We start from the raw sequence: 17,741 nt of genomic DNA, 5'->3' as shown, positions 1-17,741 counted from the left end.
TTTTTTTTGCTGTGCTTTTTATATAAATAGATAAAGGCATGCCATTTCTTTATAAATAAGAAGTTGTCAGTTTTGAAAAAATGCTGTGGTGTAAGAGGAATAAACAATCTATGGCATGCTGTTATTGGAAAGTAATAAACTTCAGAGTGGTAAAATAAGCAGGAACTAAGCTTTGCATTGGGCCACATCACACCATTTATTTATTTTTTCTTATCTTCATTTAAAAAGCATCCCCTTTCATGTTTGATTCCTATGGCTATGCATAAACAACACCTCCCAAGCATTTAAACTTTTAATTCATCTATTTGGAATGCAGTGTAAACAGTCAATAGTAAAACAAACTACCATAACCGGGACATCAATATTTGTATTACATCTACAGGATATTGTGTTGGTGTTTTTTTTCCAATGTAGCACTTACTGTAAGTGGTATCGCTTGAAAGGTCAGAGGTTAAACATGACTAGTGTGATCTGAGTTTTGTTATTTCCAGAGATCTATAATAAGTACATAATCACTCACAGGATCTAGGCATGACTTTTCATTGCAATATCATATTTAAGATACGTTCATACCTGTCATAAAAAAGACTGTGTAAGAAGGACTCATCCCCTTATTAACGCTGTGATAAAAAGATATTGAGCTGTATATTGAATCAGCTCACACTAAATATGTAAACGTGTGTTTGTGTGATGCGCATGTAACACCTGCCAATGTAATGTGCTCAGTCCAATTAAGCTTCCGTGGTGTTGTAATGGTTACACAAAGGGACATGAATAATGTATGTGAGGCTGCTCTGGCTGTAGTCACTGCGTTTTGCACAGCTACAGCAACAACACTTGGGGGATAAATAAAAAATATATAATGTCACTTAATATAAGGCCACACAGAAAGTTAATAACCACTTTTCAGCATAGATTTAAGGCATTATCAAGGCTGAAACGTTTAAGATTTCAAAAATCCTTTTACAATTTTGCCCCCACCATGTTTTTATATCACATCGGCCCAGTTTGTTGGTGATCTTATAAATCCCCTAGGAGGAGTATATCGAAATCGATCGCGTGCGTTTTGGCAAACGACCCAAAATAACTGACTTCCTCTTGAGTTGAGCCCATGACATGCAGTGGGAAAGGTGTTCGGCTCAATGAGCTCTAAATGTGCACCAAGTTTCATGTGCATACGTGCAAGTTTGCATGAGCTATGCAGCAAAATCTCGTGTGAGGGCCCCTGAGGGCCCCGGGCCATGCGACTCTCAGGCATCCTAATGGCAGCAGATTCCAACCTGTCTGTCGTGTGTTTTTGAGCATTTTAGGACCCCAAAAAAGCCCAAAAAGTTGACAAAAAATATATATAATAATCCTTAGGAAAACAAGAAGGTCCTGCGCACTGTATAAGCTTGGGCCCTAACTAGTCAACACACTTAATCTTGTACAGATAAAAATAACAATAACAATAAAAGATTAAACGGAACTAGTTATCATATAAGCAAGACATAATTCTGCACACAGAAAGGATGTTTACAGCATTAGCTTGTTTGCTTACGGATCCAGACTTTTGGGGGCCACCCTGTATGCATATTACTTTCATATGAGAGTTGTTCGTGTCAAACCAGGAGTTGTGATGAAATTTTCTATAAATGAAGGCATAAAACCAATTGACATTTACAGAAGACTTCAAGCACAGTACGGTGATGAGGCTGTAAAACATTTTAAAGCAGGCAGTATATCTGTGAATCATGATGAATCCAAGCCGAGGTGGCTCGGAGCCTATTGCAGTCGTTTCCGTGAATATTCAGCGACTGTAACACCTGATCCATGAAAAACTCTGGATAAATTGTAAAAGAGAGGGATGTGTCTGTGAAAACTGTCCAGACATTCATGAACACCACACATTTCTGGGAGTTATTGCCACATCTTCAATAAGGTCATTCCCTCATGTTGGGGACCTTCAAAGGAGTTCCTGGGAGGCCAGCGTTTCAGACATTAATCAGGCAGCAGTCTGATCATGGCTCTGGCATCCTGAGAAAACCATCTACCTTGATGGTATCCAAGCACTAATGAAACGCTGGATTGATAAGTGCATTTGTGTAGCAGGTGATTATATAGAGAAATAACAAGAGTTTTTACTTCCATAACTGATTTCATGTTTTCTGCACAATCAGTTTGACTTGATTCGTGCTCCGTGTGACGAAAATATCTAAAAAATACGCTTATAAATATAAGAATCTCTAACCATTGAAAGAACCTTTTTTTAAAGACTATACATAAGACAAGTCTCCTTTTACAAGCATGTCCTTGATAACTCCTGCATCCCTACTATCACTCTATACGTTGGAAAACATTATCATCATGTGACTAATGTATATGTGTGTGTATTTGTATGCAGTAAAAAGAAAATTGTTCTGTTGCGGAAACTGATTAAAGCGATCTGTAAATGTCACATCTATATATGTATCTCATGATTCTGTTAACTTCTCTTATTAATTGGATGTAAGAACCACCCATCACATTTTGGGACTGATTCTACTGAACAGGCTTAATTCAATTTCAGTAATTTAACATGTCCAGGCTAATTACACAATAAACTTTGCTGCTTAATTATCGCAATGGGACTCTCCCAAAAATGTCAGGAAAGATTTGCTAAGAAGGAAGCCGCTGAAATCAATTATCCATAAAGAGCAGCGTTGTTTAATGGCATAATGGCTGTAAACTCATTCTGTGTATTGTCAAAAAACATTTAAACCATCAGCGGTACCCCTTAAGCTAGGTCAAAAAGTGACGGATTTTCTTATTAGAATAATCAGAGTAGAGGAATGAAAGCCTTTGAAGTTCATTCCTTAGAACCTATCAAGTCACATACGGCTGTTAATTTTCTATGAAAATAAGTGACCCAGAGCATTGATTTCATATACAGTGATAAGTGACAACCCGTACTCAAATTTGGTTCCTGTAGGCTTCTTTTTTTTTTAGATTTAAAATTACAGCCACTGTCACTCACTCATCGTCTCTATCCTATCGTCTCAATCCTGTATACAGGGTGGCAGGGGACCTCCTGGAGCCTACTCTATGCAAACTCTATGCACACCAAGGTGGAAATCGATCCTGGACCCTGGAGGTGCAAGGCGGCAGTGCTAACCACTACACCACTATGCCACCTTACAGTCACTGTCTTGTGTCATGTTTGACATATTATATACAAAAGAATGTGCACGCAGTGAAAAAGTAAAGCTTTACAGAGAAGTACATTTCAAATTCAAATTTTGTTTGTCACATACACAACCATGCACAGTATGATATGCAATGAAAGGCTTATACATCTGACCCAAAAAGAAAGATTTCTCCATGATGAAATAAATTGCACTAGCTTCTTCAGAGGGATTTTACTTGCTACTGTCACCTCCGGCTTTCTCATTAGGGATCTAAAGCTACATTCAGGCTCCAGGCAAAAGTGGCCTACATGTCTTTTTCTTTTTTTTTTTTTCTTGTGTGTTGACAGTGGAAATGAAAGTGAATCTGATCTTTTTATGTCTGATTTAGGCCACCTCATTTCGTGGACCTAACTCCGATTCAGGTGTGACCTCATCATATCCATCCTTCATTACATCAGTCTAACTTGACATGATTCATAGTTTCATGCTAGGAAAGATAAAGGATGATTGGGAATGATGATTTCAGTGATGGGATAGTGAGATAATGGATCTCATTAGCAACAAGCAAAAGTACAAGGTGCACTGCGATCAGTCCGTGGTTGAAGAGATCTTTAAAGAAATGACTGGAAGCAGTCATACAGGAACCTGGCTGCAGTGCCAAAGTAAAGTTACAAGTTTAAAATATTTTGTTTAAAAAGACCAAGGACGTAAACCAAAGAAGTGGCTGAATAGCGTGCATTTTTAAAAGTGATTTTATGCGCATAAAGTGACACATGTGGGTCAGTTGAGGACTAATGCCAGATATGTGTAACATTAAAAACATACATAGTGTGAACGGGTCTTTTTGTTAGAATATCTTTTGGTAAAACTCACTCATCGTCTTTACTACTTTATTCTGTATACAGGGTCGAGGGGGCCAGAGCCTACTGTATCCCAGGGGAATTGGGGCATGATACGGGGTACACACTCAATTCACACACTACGGGCAATTTGGGAACGCCAGTTGGATTAATCTTCATGTCTTTGGACTGTGGGAGGAGTACATGGAGCAAACCCACCAAGCACGAGAAAGAACAAGCAAACTCCAAGGAATTAAACCTGGACCCTGGAGGTGCAAGGCGACAGGGCTAACCACTAAGCCGATGTTGGTAAAAAAGTGTATCTGAAAACAAACTTAATTATTTGAACATTTTTTGAGTAAATCAATATTAAAGATATAAACATCTGACTATTAAATGTATTGTATGTGTGCTTCCTTAGTAAGGAGTCATATCTTGAGTTATACACTGTGTGTGTGTGTATATATATATATATATATATATATATATATATATATATAAAACATGATCAGTCACAGACTAAATGGAGGGCCTTAGAGGTGTTCTGCGGTTACACTAAAGGTCTATATGGAATTATTATCAGACAGATGATTCCTGGCTCTCCATCAGAAATAAATCTGTTATGCCTCCAATGATCCTAGGTGGCCCTGAGGAAAGGGCATCGGAACAATGTAGAAAAGAGAGCAGATAAGAAAGAGAAAAATGGACTAGTGATAACCCCTAGGCTTCATCAAATTCAAATTTCATTTGTCACACACAACCATACACAATAGGAGATGCAGTAAAATGCTCGTTATGACAGTTTACACTGAAACTAAAGTTTTTGCTGAAAGTTACATTTACAATAAAGAAAACTGACAATATAAAATTTATATCAAATCTTATAAAATATTCATATATATTTTTAAAAAGTACAGAGAAATAGAGGGTGGGTGGCAGCAGTTCTATTATTGTCTTACCATAAGGTGCGTCATGTTTAGTTTTATGTGCAAATATCACTGTGCAACACAGGGCTGAGGTGATTGTGGTTGAATTGGCATTCATATGTAAAAATAAATATTAATAGATATGAGATAACATCTGTGTATTAGAATGGATGTGGGTGTGTTGGTGGCCGAATGGCCTGCAGGATTTGCAGCTCCTCATACTCTCTTCTTCAGAGAGCGGTGGAGAAGTGCTTCTCTGTCCACAACAATGGACAACAGATGAGTCCCTATTTTCGAGTTTATATCTTGTGATCATGGTTTATGAGAATACAGCTGGGTGCTAGAATGTTAGAATTACTATTGGGATTAGGATATAGAGGTAATAAGGGGCAAATAATGTAAGAACCAAGAAATTGTTAGGATTAATGCAAATGCATATAAAACTGTAAATTTTCAGAAAAAAATAATATACAGATATGAATGAAAGTAAAAAATTATATGCAAAATGTACTTAGTACTTCATTTAATTATATAATAAATAATATATGCTTAAAAATGTACTTTAACCTCCTGATATTTCTCATTTCGCGAGTTTTCATCAGTTCAAAATGCTTAGCCGGCCTTTTTTTTTGCTTTCTGTTTTTTTTTTTTTGCTTATAGGTTCAAATGTTAAAACACCATTCTGCTTCGTGTGAAAATATCTAAAAAATACGCTTATAAATATAAGAATCTCTAACCATTGAAAGAACCTTTTTTTAAAGACTATACATAAGACAAGTCTCCTTTTACAAGCATGTCCTTGATAACTCCTGCATCCCTACTATCACTCTATACGTTGGAAAACATTATCATCATGTGACTAATGTATACGTGTGTGTGTATTTGTATGCAGTAAAAAGAAAATTGTTCTGTTGCGGAAACTGATTAAAGCGATCTGTAAATGTCACATCTACCCCCATACCCGCTGCTCGGTGAGCTTTCAGCACATCTACACAGGCATTGATTTACTGAAAGCCAGCGCAGCTCCATAATAAAATGTGATTAAATGGAGTGTCAGCATGTGAATAATGAGTCACACAATCCATGCACCGGGTTATGTTGTCACCACACACCAGAGGTCGTGACTTTACTGCCTTTGCTCACATCCGTCCATCATGGGTTAAATCAATGTCCTCAATTAGCATGGCTAGCTACGTTGGGGTGTCAGGAGTGGCCTTGTGCCAGCAGACGTGCACACTGTGTCATGGTTCTGCACACATAAATAACAGCATAAATACACACATCCTAACTAAAAATAAAACTTCCAGCGAGTGTTTGCCACCTATGGTGCCTGTTCCATCCAGTATCGTAAGCGTGTTTAATTTCCCCTTGCGTTTCTCCTTTAAGGCCATGCCAGGTCGAGACAAATTGTTGGAAATGAACACAAGCCCCCTCCGCAGTTGGGCTATTTACTTTTCTTAACATGTAGACAGCATGAAAGTAAATCAGCTTGTCCTCCGGCTAATCTCATTCCGTAGATGTGCAGCAGTGTTGCTGATGCAGCTGTTTTTCAGCATACGGCGGGGTGGGAGGGGGTGGGAGGGGGTGGGAGGGAAAAAGCACAGCGGCATGCTCCTGACATGCATGCAGCGAGACGACATTGAGGGATAAGTGAAGGAGTGTGTGTGTGTGCGCATGTGAGTGTGTATGTGCGTGTAATGACAAGTGTTTAGAATTAAAGCTACTGTACTAGTAAGCAAAAGGTTGTTCTTGTCCTTCTCATTTCTTATTTGTGCTTGTTCCTCAAGTGTGTGTGTGTGTGTGTGTGTGTGTGTCAGGTGTGCTGTAATTACAGTGTGTGATTCTGACAGGTAAGAACTGTACTCTGTTTTTTTTTTTTTTTGTTTAGAGTACTTTGAAGTTTAGAATAAATATATAAGTGAAATTAGTTCTCGTTTTATTTAAGTAAAGTGAAAATGTATACAAAATATACGCATATAAATGATGTGCAGTTATTTGAGTCCGTCACCATTGTTGGTTCAAGCATATTTGGTGATGCAAAGTAGGATAAAAAAAAGCAACTGACCAGTAAACCCGATTTATATAATTTCTTTTAATGAATAGACCTAATTTGACATAATCTTTTGATGTCTCGTCTACTCCTGGGGTCGCTATAGTCGCTGGCACTATATTCACCAGCCTGCTGCGTGTCCTTTCCGCCTCAGCCTCCCCATTCAGCGTGGCTGGGTTCTGACCAGCATGGTGCTGGAGATGCTGTTTTTTTGCTCTTGGGTGTTCAACCAAACGCACATACTCTTTGAAGGTGAGTTATTATATGCTTTTTTAAAATGCCTACTTTTCATCTGTTTGCTGGCTGGATTCCTACCCAGGCCTTTAGGCACTCCATAATGGCTTGGGGCATTGGGCTGTCATCCTAAACTAGACTCATGGAGTGCAGGGCTTCTGTTGGGCAACGGGGGCTGTTTGATGCCTCCAGTATATCTGGCCACCTATGGAGTGACTCCAATAGTCCTTTTCATATATAATATCAGTCATAACAGTAAAAGAAGTTTGTTTTTCTTTTATGTAGCACTAGGAGCTGTATTTATTTTGACGTGTTTTTTTAATTGTTTAATTTCTTCTTCTTAGTCTTTTTCATATTATTATTATTATTATTAATATTATTATTATTATTATCTATAAATTCCAGCTGAAGGTATTTTCCACCATCATCATCATCATCATCATCATCCTCCCCAGCTGTTAGTTGGGTTCGGTTCGATTGATAGGACTGTCAGTGCAGGGTGCTTCGTTTGACACAATCGTGGCTATAACTCTCGGCTCTTCAAGGCCCCGGTGCGGGCCGGGGCAACCTCAAAGCAGCTAAAGCCCTGGTGAGCGCTACCCAATTATACTATCCTACCCCATATATTCAGCCTTCAGCCAGCCTCTATAAATACACGCTTGCACATCTCCACTTCCCACACACACTCGTTCATTCAGGTTATGCATCAGGTTATTTTTGCCACTGCAGTTATGATGGCCTCCCAGTACATCATAGTCTGTAATGGGGACGATAAGTGATTTTGGTGCTAGAGATTGGATTACGGCACATACTGAGTGAAGAGATAATACACACAACCGCCAAATGCCCAAGCAGAGGCCCAAACCATCTGCCTGTAGCAGCTGGGTGAAGCAGTACACTCCAGGCATGGATACTGTAAGTACCGAACTTACTTCTTATCACTACATGATAAACTATTTAAAGTATTACCCAGCAACTCCCTGTGGTGACTCCATACAAGTTACAAATGGTACACAATTATACTTTCATAAAAAATATGACGGTGTTATATGTTAGTAGAATTATATATATATATATATATATATATATATATATATATATATATATTTTTTTTTTTTTTTTTACGTGAGCTGTGTGAAGCCCTCTGATCAGAGTTTATCATTAATGGAACATCATTAGCCTGTTTGGATTTTCGACATTGCCAAAACAAATTGAGCCAGTGAAGGCGGTTATCCAAAAACAGCCAGAGCATGGGTTTCAAAATGTGTTCCCCTTTCACCTCCATTTCCCTTCACAGTGGTGGATGTCAGCGATCCAGAGCACCATCTTCAGACTTAATGAGGTAATCAGCACAACTGAAAAATCAGAGCAATGCTTGAATTCCACAACAAAATCTGCCCTATTAGTCGAGGCTACTACAATTTTAGGCCAGTTCATGTCATTAAGTTATTCTTTTTTAACTAATGGGGCTTGTTCATTTAAATGGACAAAACATTTGCATAAAATAAATCTAGTTACCAGATCTTCTAAATTTGGGTAAATCCAGGCATAGGAATAAACAAATCAAAATGACAAATTATAGAATTAAATTTTTTTAATTGGCAGGCATTGCAGAAATTTTATGTACTGTACACCAATGCCATTGACTATATATTACCTTCAGTGATATATTTACGTTTAATACTGTACATTGGAACTGAATTAAAATTTCTGTCTGTATGTTTGTATGTCTTCCCAGCCGGAGTTTGTCACAGCATCACGCAAAACAGTCTGGATAGAATTTAATGAATTTTTGCCAGTACTTCGGTAACCTGCGCCATACTGTAGATCCAAACAAAATAATGAGTAGAAGGCAGATTAGAAGCAGATATTTGCCAGATTATAAGTTTTAATACGTCAAACTGTGGGTGGGTCTTAAATCGACCGCTGGACAGAATTCAATTAATCTTTAAGGATAAAATATTTAAAGATTGACACAGACCATACTTGGTTCTTAAAATGTATATTACATGTGTAAGAATGTATGTTCAAATGACGAGAAAAACTCAAATAAAGTCACTATAGCAAATACAATGTGTTGTATAAACTTTGAAATAATTAAACACAACCAAAGCTGTTCCTGTCAGATGCCAATAAATATTTTAATAAAAAATAAGTCTGCAAATGCAATGGTCACATGACACGGTGTCAAACACCCAAACAAGTGAAGATTTTTCTTGGCAAATTCCGTAAAATGCTCGCTTCTTTTTTTTGGAGTTGGCTCCATGTCCGGCATGATGGTTGTTGATGTGAAGAGAATTTTAATGAGGTCGCAGGTCACGTGATCTCAGTGTCATGAAAGGCAGATGGGGGTAATTAGCATACTCAAAGTACAGGGTGCCCAAAACATTAAAAAAAAAAAAAAATTCATAGAAAGGCCACGACAATAACGGTATCACTCGTGATTTTTATAAATAATCTTTTTTTTTTTCATTGTGCACTTGTATAGTCTGAATCAATCTTTAATTTATTTTTTTTACCACAGAAATAACAGCGCTGAATTGCTATAAGTAAATTATAACATGCTGGAGTCATTTTAAGACAAAAACATTATCTTTATTTGATCTACTTTTTCAATTTCTCATCTGTGATTCACTCTTTGATTCGCCCAACTGGGTGTGTATTTGGCTAACGATGAAAGAAGTGAAACTTTGCGTGAGGAAGGTGTAAGATACTCACAGACAGGCATGCATGGACGTGGGCTTCAACTAATATCACTGATTACGTTAAAGCATTTTTTTTCTTAGCTTTAACCTTTTAACTGTTTCTATGAACTCTTTACCTGTCAACGGCGAGGTGCAGTGAATGAGCTGCATTACTGGAAGAATTATTCATCATTGTGCCATTTTCAGCTTTGTGTGACCTTTGACTGTTATAGAGTTTTGTGAGTGTCAGTAAATGTAAATCAGCTATGTTGTGAATGCACTTTGCACATTACAGTTGCCTGACATTTATAACCATATGAGTTACAAAAACCTTGTTAAAAAAAATCTGGTGGGAATATTTAGTTTAGTTTGGCATGACTTATAAAAAAAAAACGTATACAAATGATTTTACTAAAAGACCGACTATTTAAAGCATGTCCATGTGTCTCTCTCTCTCTCTCGAGGAAGTCGTGATGGCTGGATTTAACTCTGCACTTCATCACACAATGTTAAAAGTAAACCATACCTAAACGCAGCCTTCAGCTTAAGGACACCGAAGGGAAATTCTGCCGCAGGAAGTGCAGAAAGGGTCAAATTTCATTTCATAAAGAAAATTCATCAACGTGGAGAATGGTGGTGAATTCCAAAGTGAAAGAAAAAGAAAGCAAGGCAGTGATGGAGGGAGTAGAAAAATAGATGCTCGGACTTGAATTATTGAACATAGGGAAGCAGTGATATAATACAGTACTCATCATGCAGGGGGAGTTTTGGGCCAGAAAAAGCACTGAAGAAAGCAGGAATGATGAGTGCTATGGCAAAACTCGTCACAAAAGGGGATAGATGGGTCCAACTGGTTTCACGGTGCTGCTAATAAGCATCAGCTCTTACTCTGTCACAGCTCAACAACTCATACCTCCTCTCTAAATGCATACGGGTGGTGTTAAATTTAAAACCGGGGGTTGTGATGAAATTTCTCGTGAATGAAGACGTAAAATCGATTGACATTTATCGAAGACTTAAAGCACAGTATGGTGACGAGACTCTCAGCTGCAGTAAAACATTTGAATGGTGCAAGCATTTTACAGAAGGCTGTACCTCCCAGCCGAGGTGGCTCGAAGCAGACTGGGGTTGTTCCTTTTAAAATTCTGCGAGTGAATAAGGGATAGCTTGTCAGCAACTTGCGGAAGAAACGCGTCTGGTTGTATAATACTTGCACATTACAGGAACTTGGCTGGGAATCCTGACCTCAATCCAAGCCATTTTTGCATGTTTGGGCTATTAAAGGAGTTCCTGGAAGGCCAGCGTTTTAGATGTGAAGCACTTTCTATCTTGATGGTAGCAGTAGTGAAATGCTGGGGTAAAAGCATTAGTGCAGCAGGAGATTGTATCGAGAAATACAGTAAAGGTAGTTTTTACCTTCATAACTGTATTCTGTGCGATCTGTCCCGCTTCGTCTTGAACGGCCCCCGAATATGCATATACAGTAATGTTTTGATTTCTTTCTGACTAGCACTTACTGTAGCATCATATACTAAACTAGCTGAAAAGGAAACACAATAGTTAATACTAACCATGATACAGTCTGAGATATCTGTTTGTAAAAACTCAAAATTAGACAAAATATCAAATCTGTTTAAGTGTTATTGATCCTAAGAGCCTGCCTGACCAGACCTAAAAACTGCAGCATAAAAGTGTATAGCTTAATAGTTCTTGCTGTGGAAAGTGGAATAATATTTTACTTTGATCAGTGCAACAGCCAGGGAAACACAATTTCAGATGAATTCTGTTGCTTGATAAATGTTGTTTTAAATTAAAAACGGTAAATACACAGGAAAAATCAAAGTTTATAGAGGTCAGGTTGGACTTAAATGAACTCTGAAAGTGTTAAATCAACACTGAAGATGTTACTGTATAGGGACTGGTTACTATGTTACTCCATATGACTGGTGGAGTGGGCATTTTTATACAGCATGATTCACTAAAAAGAGGCCCCAGATATTCTGTAAAAACTTTCACTGAGAAAAAGCAATCTGAACGAAACAAAGTACAAGGTGCTCCCATGTACAGTATATGGAGCTTCGAATCTGTGGGGATGACCCTGAGTCGGACCGTTAAGGTTGGCGCCAGAAAGCCATCGCGTCGTTTAACGCCGTACCACTTCACTCAGTCACACGACTTCTTATCAGGACGATGATGTACAATAATGAGCAGCACGTCTTCATAGTGCATGTCCTTGACAATATGTTCAGGAACATGGAGCGCTGCTTCGAAATTTGAAAGCCAAAAAACAGAGATTACTTCCAGAATCACATATAATACACGGGCACGGTGTCAAATCACGTGCGCGCATACACATAACGACAGAGAGGGAGAAAATGGATCTTTAACCTCTCTAAGGAGAGTTTATTTTGCTTTACACGCGCGCACACATGCGTTCTACCAACAAACGCGCGCTGTACACACACGCTTACAAACACAAAATAAAAGACGTTTTACACGCACACACGTGGTCACAGTGTTATTGTAAACAGTACACGCGTGCACGGATGTTGATTATACCGGTGAGAGTCGCGCGCTAAGACCCAGCAGGGGAGACGATTACCCACAATTCCACGGTGCAAGAGAGAGAAAAAACATTGGCTCAGTTGTGATCATGTGACGCTTGCCGTCAAAGCAAGAAGCGCATGCGTGATACATGATACTCGGTACTCGTAAACCAAGACTTGCTCGTTTTCAAGTCAAAACTTATTAAAACTCGCAAACCACGTTACTCGTAATCCGAGGTTCCACTGTATTTAAATCGGGTAGAATTTCCACTCAAGCAAAAAAATAATTGTAATAATTGGATGTTAATATCGTTAAATGGAATTGAGCATATTTACAAATTGAATTTATTGTGGTAACATAGTACACATAATACCAATATGTAAAAGCTACTCATAGCTACAAGCCTGCTTGTAAAGCAAGGCGGCATAGTGGCATAATAGTTTAGCACTGTGTTCTTGGACCTGCAAAATGGAGTCCCACCTTTAGGTCTGTGTACGAAGTTGCATGCTTAATGGGTTTCGTCCAGGTACTCCGGTTTCCTCCCATAGACATGACTGTAGTGTGTGCGTAAGTGTTTGAGCTTGTTCCCTGCATTGGGTTGGCACCCTGTCTGAGTGCCTTGAGTCTCTGTATGAAATATGCGGTATGGTAAGTGAATAAGCGAGTGAGTGAGTAAGTGTATAGTGTTTGGGTCACAAAATTCCACTTGTATTGAGATCTAAACATTGGGGCATTTTCAGCCATTCATATGCATATGGGTATTAACAGATCAGTTAATTAAATATGGTATTATTTTAGTCCTTTATTATTACAGAAAGAGAACAGACAATGCAACCTTGCAAAATCTATTTAAACCTGAACAATAAACATTGTTTGACTGTTTCCGTTCATCAATACATCAGCAAAAATAAACAATGAACTAAACAATTACACACCAATAAAGTCGGGTCAATTATGTAGCATTATTGCTGCTAGGAAGGCAATTAGACTGAGCACGATCCATAGTAGAAGGCGTTTGTGCTACTGTGATGAAGGAAAGACAGAGAAAATTATTTTCCTGGAGTGTTTGGCTATGAAATGCAGAGTGGCGTCGCAATTATAGCTTAAAGGAAAGCAGTGATTTAAATGTGTGTACAATAAGTATAAATTAGAGTTAGTGGAAAACTTTTGACTATAATTACAAAATTGTATGTAGGTTTAAAAAAAACATCTCTCTCTTTGGGTATTATTTTACTCAAAATTCCCATGTTTGCATTCATCCTTGCGTTGCTTTTACTTTGACTTCTACCTTACAGTATGTCTCCTCTTTCTTATTTCATCTCTTTCTCCCTTTTCCCCTCCACCTTTTCATTCCCAATATCTCCTTCCCTGCTTGAGTCCTTGGCCCTGCAGAACCATAGATTAATTATTCAAATGTTGACTTTCTTGCCAGAAAGTGGATCTGGGAGGGGACTGCGGTCTTTCTCATCCTCTGCTCATTCCTTCCAAACTCATCCGGTCTATGAGGCAAGTGCTACACTTTTATTACTTGTATATCAGTGTATTCATTTTTATTTCCTCTGTTTTTTTTTATCCCTTGGCACTTTCTTCGAGTTCTAATAAACTGTAACACGTGGTTTAGCTGCACATTTGACTTGATACAAAAGGCAGCAGTGAGTGGTTGTTAAACATTTTCGCTGTTCTTCGTCATTCTTTCTCTTTCAACTGTGTGCAGATGCATAATGTTAAGTTGATTGTAGAGTCAGAGAGGAAATAATTTAGGTCATTCATGGGGCATAGAAGAACACTAAGCACAGCTTAACAACAGTGTCACAGTGGCTCTAGCAATACCGGCTGTGCAGTGCTGATGAAGGCTCTAAAAAAAAAAAAAAGACATCACGGCACATGTTAATTAAAGTATAAAACCAACAGGGCAGTGTTGATTAAATTGCTGATAAGTTGTGCAGTGGTGCCTTGTCCTTATGGAGTAGGTGCAGAGGTGAACCATATGCAGGTAGTTACCGATTTACGAAAATTTGAGTTACGAATTTCCTTAGATACGAACGCAATTGTACAAACATGCAGTGTACAAACATGCAGTGTTCCAGATACAGTACCAATAGTTACAATAATACAGAATACCATATTTTCCATGTGTACAGTAAGTGAATGTATACAGTAAAATGTCTAAAGTCAGGTATATTGTATATGTGTGTGTGTGGGGGGGGGTGTTTAAATAAATTCGTCCAGGAGCACAATGTTAGAAAATAGAAGTCCTATAAAGCTGTCCTGCTGGTAAATAATCCTAATTCTGGAGAATCCTCAACAACACAGAGTTCACAGTCCAATACAGTGGAAAACAGCTCTGAGACAAAATGGCATCCGGGATTTCACTTGTGATTTAAAAGCGCAGAGACAACACTGTTACATTTTACATTTCACTGTGAGATTCAAATTCAAATTCAAATTCAAATTTTATTTGTCACCTACACGGTCATACACAGTACGATATGCAGTGAAATGCTTTTCCGACTACCAGTGACCTTAAAAATAAAAACTTAAACATAAGAATAAATAAAAATAAAAGGTAATACGGTAGAAAATAAAGTTAACTGGTAAAATATACTGTACAAGTAAAAATAAAAACATATTGCAGTAGAAGAAATATTGCAGGAAAATAAAATTAACTAGTAAAAGTAAAAATATACTGTGCTACCTAAGATAAAATATGAATAAAAATATACTGTACAAATAAGAACAAAAAATATATATAATATAGAAATATGAAAGAAGAAAATAGAAATTTGTCCATAAGTAATGTAAAAAATGGCTGAGGTGTGCAAATATGCATAAAGTGACTGTCTTCTTAAAGTGTCTTATTATTAAAGTGATTTGTGCAGTGGTCCATAATGAAAGTATAAGTATATAGTGCAAAAATTGTGCATGAATGTGTCCATAGTGTCCATGAATGTATGAATGCAAAAATTGTGCATGAATGTGTCCATAGTGTCCATGAATGCCCACTGTTGGATGTAAAAGAGATGATATTAGTGCTGTATTGTGTTGTGGTTGTTGAGAGACCTTATGGCCTGCGGGAAGAAGCTCCTCCTCAATCTCTCTGTATTGGTCTTCAGGGATTCATTTCTTAGGCACGGTTTTTGCCCATACTTTTGCCATATTATTGATGACAGTGTGGAGAAAGGGGACCAAGATTTAGTCAAGTGAATTGGTATGCCCTATATTGTATAATCATGTCAAAGGTGTAAAAGACTCACTTTAAACAAATCTGACTTACGAATATACATGGAGAAATTGTTCTATATATCTATGTTAACTAGTGAATGTGAGAGCATTTCCACATTCACAAAGCAATGAGAAATCACAGGATTGGAACATATATGATTGATCAGACCCAGCATAATCATGATGCAGTAAAATAAAGTCAGCTGATGACCTGAATGAGCAGGTTATCATATCAGTAGGCAGAGCTTTTTCTTGGCACATTCTCAAACTGTGTAAAAGTGGTACTGGAAGCATAAGAAATCTTTTACACAATAAACGGCCACCACATTGTGTGTCATGATCAAAGTTTTAACAAAACCTCAAACAAATTTCTAAAGCATGCAACTTTATTTCACAGGTTGCTTTTAACCGCAAATGTATCATTAATTACCAATTTGTTACTTTTACTTCTTATAAAATACTGATTACATGTTTAGTCTGAAAAAATAAGAAATAAGCCAAGGTTTTATTCTAGTACTTATAAGGTAGTGCTCAATTTCCTGTAGCTCTAAAAAGTTATTATTGTAGTGGTCAAAAAAAGGATTTCCAACAAGGGCAAACATAGGCCCACTGGGTCAGAAATGACTTTGCCACATGTAACGTCTGTCCGGGGGGATAGGGTGGAGGGGGGGGGAGAGTGGGACTGACTATCCAGGTCCCCAGTGGGAGGAGGGCCCTTGCAAGGCTGGAATGAGAAGGGTTTTTTTTTAATTATTGTTAATATTATTATTATTTTTAAGTAATTAGTGTCATAATTTCATTGCCTGAATAAATCGGTTGGGTGACTTAACTATTTTCTCTCTGATGCCACTTTCACCCTTTACAAATGACACAAAATTGTTTAGTCCACCTTGCACTTGGATCACCTTTACAGCACAGCTGTAATTTATTCTATATTATTGACTGCTGGCACTGCGCACTGTGAGTCATGTCTTTCCCTAACAAAGTGAAATTAGGGTTTTAACAAAGAAAAAAAGGAAAGAGAAAGAATGCAAACTGAGCAAAGTCAGCATACACAACTAACAGGTTAAGAATAGTTTATCTATTAACAGTTAAAGACAATGTGACACTGGAGCTAACAAAATGAAACACATGGCCTTTAGTTAAAAAAAAAAACAGCCAAGGAAAGTGAAAAGCAGTATGTCCCTTATCATCAGCAATTGATGATCACGATGTGACACAAGATCAGATTTCATGTATTATCACTTGGTATTTCCGCAAGGGCATTACATTACATTACGTTACATTTAGGCATTTGGCAGACATCTTTATCAAGAGCGACTTACATTTTTATCTTATTATACATCTGAGAAGTTGAGGGTTAAAGGCCTTGCTCAAGGGCCCAACAGGGGCAACTTGATGGTGGTGTTTTAACCCTAAAACCTTCTGAACCGTAGTCCAACACCATAACCACTGAGCTATCCCTGACCCCATTAGAATCTCTAACTTTTACATCAAAGGAACAATAATAAAAATGTCATATCATTGCACATATCATAAACCTAATTTAACCTTATGCATGTTAAGTTAAAGCTCAAGCGACACATACCTGCAAGATGTAAAACATGGGGCGATTAAAAAAAAGTGCTTATATAGAAGCCTTGCTGGTGTGTTAAGGGAGGAGGCTTCAAACTGAGTATTTGGGGTTTTGGATATTTCAGGTAAAATTCAGTTTATCATATTGCCAATTAATGCTGAAAAACAGGATATGTCACTCTGTACTGCACAATCTTGATAGATTGTACATATTAAAAACCGGATTCAACCTAGTGCATTTTAACATACTGCTATTACTTAACCCAGGTGCTGTCGTTAGTGTTACAGCTTCCTAAAATCAAATAAGTTTCAATTATTTACATGTTTTTGGCCTTCATGATTTTTGCACCATTACACTAAAAGTTAGTAAAACTCATTCGTTCTGTCTGTTTCTGCAAATAAGATATGTCTACAGTAAAGTTTTATTCAGTTACCTTTTATTATGTAAGATCGTAAGCATTTTCTCAATGTACAGTAAGTGTTATAAAGCTAAGAAAGTTTACTAAGTAAACCTTTTT

At 37.7% G+C, this 17,741-nt stretch overlaps 1 protein-coding gene across 1 annotated transcript in view; it reads right to left on the bottom strand.

The window, feature by feature from the left end:
* csmd2 (CUB and Sushi multiple domains 2) overlaps window positions 1-17,741 on the bottom strand; it is a 393,418-nt gene that overhangs the window by 332,812 nt on the left and 42,865 nt on the right. The window lies entirely within an intron of this gene.

The sequence above is a fragment of the Clarias gariepinus genome, chromosome 3 (genome assembly GCF_024256425.1).
Source record: "Clarias gariepinus isolate MV-2021 ecotype Netherlands chromosome 3, CGAR_prim_01v2, whole genome shotgun sequence".
Taxonomy (NCBI): domain Eukaryota; kingdom Metazoa; phylum Chordata; class Actinopteri; order Siluriformes; family Clariidae; genus Clarias; species Clarias gariepinus.
Note: the sequence above shows the minus strand (reverse complement) of the source record. Positions and strands in the feature narration are given on the sequence as shown.